The sequence below is a fragment of the Diceros bicornis genome, chromosome X (assembly GCF_020826845.1).
Source record: "Diceros bicornis minor isolate mBicDic1 chromosome X, mDicBic1.mat.cur, whole genome shotgun sequence".
Classification (NCBI taxonomy): Eukaryota; Metazoa; Chordata; class Mammalia; order Perissodactyla; family Rhinocerotidae; genus Diceros; species Diceros bicornis.
Window position 1 is genome coordinate 136,417,356 of NC_080781.1, and position 5,950 is coordinate 136,423,305.

Here is a 5,950-nt window from a genome sequence, read left to right on the forward strand (position 1 = left end):
GACACCTCACTACCTTCCTTCTAGGACTGCGGCTATTAGACTCTCAGTCTGTGGGTGGGGGGCGTCCTCCTTACCCTCCTTTCCCCACTACTAACACAGCGCCTTCCAGAGAGCAGAGGCTCAGCAAAAGTCTGGGGAAGAAACGAGCCAGTGAGTAGAGATTTCATTTATTACTCATTTAATTTCTTCTACATTCTTGAATAAGCTGAGAAAATCAAGGTATCTACCTTTTCATTTTACAGAATGATAGACTAAAAATGATAAGAGAATTCAAAAATTGCCGTTTAAATTTCTTCTCTATTTTACTGCTAAGTTCTTTCGCATTTCCAAGGAAATTCCTATTCCAATGCCAAGTTGTCTTGTTTCAGACTAAATAAAATGGAAGGTTCCCCTCCTCCTTTCTTTTTTACAAAATAGCAAAACTTTCTTTTAAACTGAATAAACAGCAATAAATGTGTGACCAACGTCATTCACAAACTTAGATTCGGAAGCTAATAAACTTTATACTAAAAGTAACAACAATTTAAAATACAAAAAATAGAAAAAGATACATTTCAAAGTCCCCCCTATGGAACAGGAACACAAAGATGTTACGCTCTATGATGCCCTCAGCCCCAGCCTGGCCCTCCAGTGCTTAGATCATTGACTGTCCTCTTAAAACACAAAGGGAAGACTATGCCTTAGACCTCACTCATGGAAAGAGAAGCTACTGGGCACGGTACTACAACTGGCACTGGCTGTGGCAGTAGCACTATCCGTGCTGGCAATTCTGGCCTGGGCTCTCTCTTCCTGATCTCTCAAAGCTTCCTCGTACCACACTGGGAAGGATCTGGGGTCACTCCCAGTGACACCGACTAAAAACTCCAGGAGACTCATCTTGCTGGTTTCAGCGTGGGCCCTGGGACCCCACAGGAACTCGTAGCATGGAGGATCGCTGTTGGGCACCTGCCGGTACTACAGGTACTGTTCTTGCGCCCAAACTTTGGTGAGGAGCTCCCTGGGCTCCCCATAGATGAAGTGCTCCATCCCGGCATACACCCCCATGACACTCAGCGCTTCCCAGACGTCCTCCTCAGGGGCGCAGTCACCCTCCACGAAGATTATGCTCAGGATAAGTATCAGAATGCCAGTCTTGGGCATGCTCTGCTCACCGCTCAGCATGCCATCGTAGGTGAGGCCCAGGGTGGTGACCAGGACATAGGAGTGGTCGCTGGGGTCCACTTCCTTCACGTCAACGCCAAAGACCAGCTGCATGCACTCAGAGGCTTGGCTGAAGATCACAGGGAAGTGGTCCTGGTATTCTCTGATGACCAGATTCAGCATTTCCGCCTTTGTGGTCGGCTCCTTTGTGCGATACTTGAGAAGCAGGAACTCCACCAGATCAGCCACCTTGTCATCAAGCAAGTTTCTGGGAAAGGACTCAGTTTCTGGCAGGGCCTGTGAGGTGCTCGGACCCTCCTCTTCTTGGCTGCTGGAGCCATCGCTTTCAGACTGGCTCAGTGGAGTGGAGGCCATGGCAGCGGGGGAGAGGCAGGCACTCTGAGGGCTCTGGGGAGGACTCGGGGTCCGGGCAACATCATAAACCTCCTCCGGAGTGCTTGAGATCAGAGGATTGCAAGAGGAAGAGGAGGAGGGGAAAGAGGAAGGAAAAGAGGAGGAGCAGGTGGAGGAGGATGAAGAAGCATCTTCTTCCACAACCACAGGCACCAGTGCACCCACGAGGTTCTGTGTCTCACTTTGGGACTGAAGGCCTTCCTCAAGCGTGAAGCGCCGTCGCTTTGGAGCACGAGGCATGATGACTCGTGACGGGGCAGCCGGCAGCAGCGTGGGCAGTTGACCGATGGGGACGCACGGGCCTGGGGGAGACAGGGAGAGTGAGCAGCCTCGGCTGAGAGATGCACCCTTGGCGGCTCTGACAAAGGCGACTTACAGGTCCCCTCTTTAGGGGTGCTCTCGGCTTCGCAGGGCTCTGTCCTCCTGGGCGGCCTGTGCCCTAAGAACCTGAAGGAGGAAGTGAGACGGCTCCTCAGGGTGCACCCAGCACAGCCCGAGGTTCTGGGGACGACGGTGGGGTGGGGTGGACTTGGGCGCTGCGGGGTCTCCATGGTTCTGGCATGGGGTAGCCCCTGGGACCACGTTCAGGGTGTGTACCTCACCTTGACTCCTGGCGCTGCCTGGGCCTCCTCTGCTCTGCGACCTGAGGTCACGAGCCTCAGACCAAGGGCTTCACCTGCGGGTTCCTGGAGCCCCTGTAAGAGGAAACGAGGGGGCACCTGAGGGTGCAGACTGCAAGCAGAGCCCTGGGCCCCCAGTGCTGACAGGAGTGGCGGGCCAGACTCTGTGAGGTCCCCACTGTTCTGGAGTGGGTGGTCCACTCCGTGCTCATGCAGGGTCCTCACCATTCCCCTGGCAGCCCCTGGGCCCCACCCCTCTGCTGCCCTGAGGCAAAACTCTCAGAACACCACCACACACCCCTGAGACTGAACAGAAGGAAGTGAGGGGCCCCACATCAGGCCACACCTGCCCAGGGGCTAACAGGAAGCACCAAGGGACAATAAGGGGTGGTCAAACTCTGTGGGTTCCATGTGTGTTGGGATGGGCGGTCCGCTCAGTCTTCATTTTGACACCCTGCAGGGCCTGGGACAACTCCCTCTGTCCACCTGAGGCCACTTTCCTTTTGACCAAAATCTCACCTTCCTGAGACGCTGAAGGAGGAGATGAGGGGTACCACAGCCAGCTACCATGTTCCACATCCTCTCATGACTGAGATAAGTGTCAAAGTGGGGCTGGTATTCTGTCTGTTGTGATATGTGGTGTCCCCTCAGTTCTTACCCTGAGCCTTGGCATGGCCTGCGACTCTTTCCTCTGCTAACGTGAATGTGCCTCCTTTAGGCCAAGGCCTTCCCTTCCCTGAGAACACCTGGACTTTGTGAGGTCCCCACTGTTCTGGGGTGAATGCTCTATGGTGGAAATGGGGGTGCAGCACATCTGGTCACCACACCTTTGAGCTTCACAGGGCTGACAAGCAGAGGGTGGGGGTTTATTTAAGACTCAGACTCAGTTTTGAACAGTAGACAAGAGAGCATACATTTTCATGTTATCTGTCTCTGACTTTAATGGGAATTCTTCTAACATTTCACATTTAAGTGTGTTTGCTATAGACTTGCAAACTGAGGTTCTATTCTAATGTTTACTTTTTTTTTTAACCGTGAACTTGCGTTGAATTTCTTTCAAAGGCTTTTTATGTACCCATTGACATCATCAATGTTTTTTCTCCTCTAATTTGCACAGGGAATTATAATTGAAAGTATTTTCTAATGTTAAATCCTATTTTTATTCCTCAGACACAGCCTCTTTTTTCATTTAATTCACTGCTATGTTGAACATGCTATTAAATTATTTAGAATATTTGCTGCTATGTGAGTGAGCTTGGCTCAAGTGTTCTTTTCATGGGGTGTTCTCATTTGGTTTTTTAGATTCAAGGAGCACTGGCAAAATGAGGTGAATAATTGCTCATTTTTGTGTGCTTTGGAAGAGTTTACATAAGATGGTAAATTGTTTTTCCCTGACTATTTGGTAGAACTGGTCTCCAAAACTGCCTTGTCCTCGAACATCTGATGGTGGCTTGCGTTTTGAACACAGTTTCAGTTTGTATTGTTTGATTAAACTTTTAAGTGGTCAATTTCACTTAGGATTTCAAATTTAATGGCATGATATTTATAGTAAAAACTTTTTATTACAGAAATTATCAAACATATGCAACAATAAAGAGAATCTTATAATGAACTCAGTATGCCTGACACTCAGCATCAACAATCTTCAATACAATCTGGTTCCAATTATACCCTCAGCTTCCCCCAATTCTTGCTACTGGAATAATTTGAAGCATATCCAAAACATCATACCCTTTTATTTCTAAATATTTTATATGGATTTATAAAGGATAAGGACTCTTTTATGAAATATAAATCCAATATAATTATCTTTTCTAAAAATTTAAATAAGTAATCATCAAATGCCTGGGTATTTTTTATGTTTACCTGGCAGATGTATACTTTTAAAAAAATTAGTTTCTTTGAATCAGTGTCCATATATAATCTAATCACTGCAATTGTTTTTGATGTCCCTTAAGTCATTTTAATCGATAATTCTTTCCCTCATTACCTCTTTTCCTTGCAATTAATTTTTTTTTGAAAAAAAAAAAGACAAGATTTGTGTTCTGTTCGGTTTCCCATAGTATGGATTTTGCTGAATGCAACATTTGTGGCGTCCTTTAACATGGTCTTCTGACCTTACTTTCTGACACTACAAGATACCCCAGGCTCATTTTGTATATTTACTGCCCCAGTCCTAGGACCAACCATTTCCCCAAGGAACCCTGGTTCCTTTTATTGGATGGTTTTAAGAAACCTAGATCTCAGTGCTAGGTATGCTTGTTGCTACCAGGGAGTTGTTACTTATAGGCTCTCTCAGCTAACAGAGCAATGACATATGTATGTCTATATTAACCTGTATATATACACATACCTATAAATATTTATATATGTAACCATCTGTATCTATTTTAAGCTGAACGTGAGTTTATGCTGATGTCTCCAACTCTAATCCATCATCACAAAGAGCATTCTAGCCTCCTCCCCTTGCTTACCTATAACACTGCACTCCAAAATTGAGAAACCTGGCTCCCACCACCCATTGAATTTATTTTTCAATCCATGTAATTGTTCAATTCTAGTATACATGTATAGTAGTTTCAGAATTGTTAACGTGCACTGTTGTGGGAAAGAACTGCACCAACTAGAGTACAGCACTTCTGTGCAGTTCCTTTGAACTTGAGTCTTATAACATTCATTTCCAAAGGTACTTGGGACAGCAACTTCCCCTTCAGTGAGGTTGTTTAATAGATTTTTAATACAGTTAGAATATTTTGCCACATTCTGCATTCCATCCTGGGATTCCTTAACCTCCTAAATTAATTTTTTTCGTTTTCATGAATTAATATTTACTCTTAGTACTATCAAGTTTTCTGTTTTGAAAAATCCGTACTGTCATGTATGCACCATTACAGTATCATACAAAATAGCTTCACTGCCCTAATAAATTCCCTGTGCTTGAACTATTTAAACCTTTTTCTATATGTTTACCATCTCTTTGATTTTCCCCTTTCCAGAATGCAATAATGGAATCATACACTCCCTAGCCTTTTCCAACTAGTTTCTTTCATTTAACAATATGTATTTAAGAATCATTCATGTCTTTGCACATCGTGTATGTCATTTTTTTTCTATTGATGAATTGTGTTCCGTTGTAAGGTTGTACCACAGTTTGTTTATCAATTCATCTATTGAAGGACATCTTGGTTGCTTCCAGTTTTTGACGATTATCAAATAAGCAGCTATAAACATCCATGTGCGGGTTTTTGTGTGAACATAAGTTTTTAAATCTGTTGGGTACATACCCAGGAGTGTGCTTGCTGGATCTTATGTTGAGACTATGTTCAATTTTTTAAGAAAATGACAAACTGTCTTCAAAGTAGATGTACCATTTTACATTCCTACAAAAATGAGTTGGAGTTCCTCTTGCACTGAATTCTTATCAGCCATTGGACTTGTAAGTATTTTTACTTTTAGACATTCCAGTAGGTGTGTAGAGGTATCTCATTGTTGTTTAATTTTCAATTTCCTAATAGCAAATTATATTCAGCATCTTTTCCTATGCTTATTTGCCACATGTATATTTTCTTCAGTGAGGCGTCTGCTTAGATCTTTTGCCTAGTTTTTAAGTGAGTTGTTTGTTTTCTATTGTTACATTTTAAGAGTTCTTTATATTTTGTGTGCAAGTCCCTTATCAGATAGATGTATGCAACTATTTTCTCCCTGTCTGTGGCTCCTCTTTTCATTTTCTTAATGTCTTTCACAGAGCACACATTTAAAAAAATTTTTAACAAAAT

General features: G+C 44.0%; 1 pseudogene; it reads right to left on the reverse strand.

Annotated features, from left to right (window-relative positions):
* Positions 1-684: 684 nt before the first annotated feature.
* LOC131400181 (melanoma-associated antigen 10-like) lies at positions 685-1,799 on the reverse strand (annotated as a pseudogene).
* Between the last annotated feature and the right edge of the window lie 4,151 nt (positions 1,800-5,950).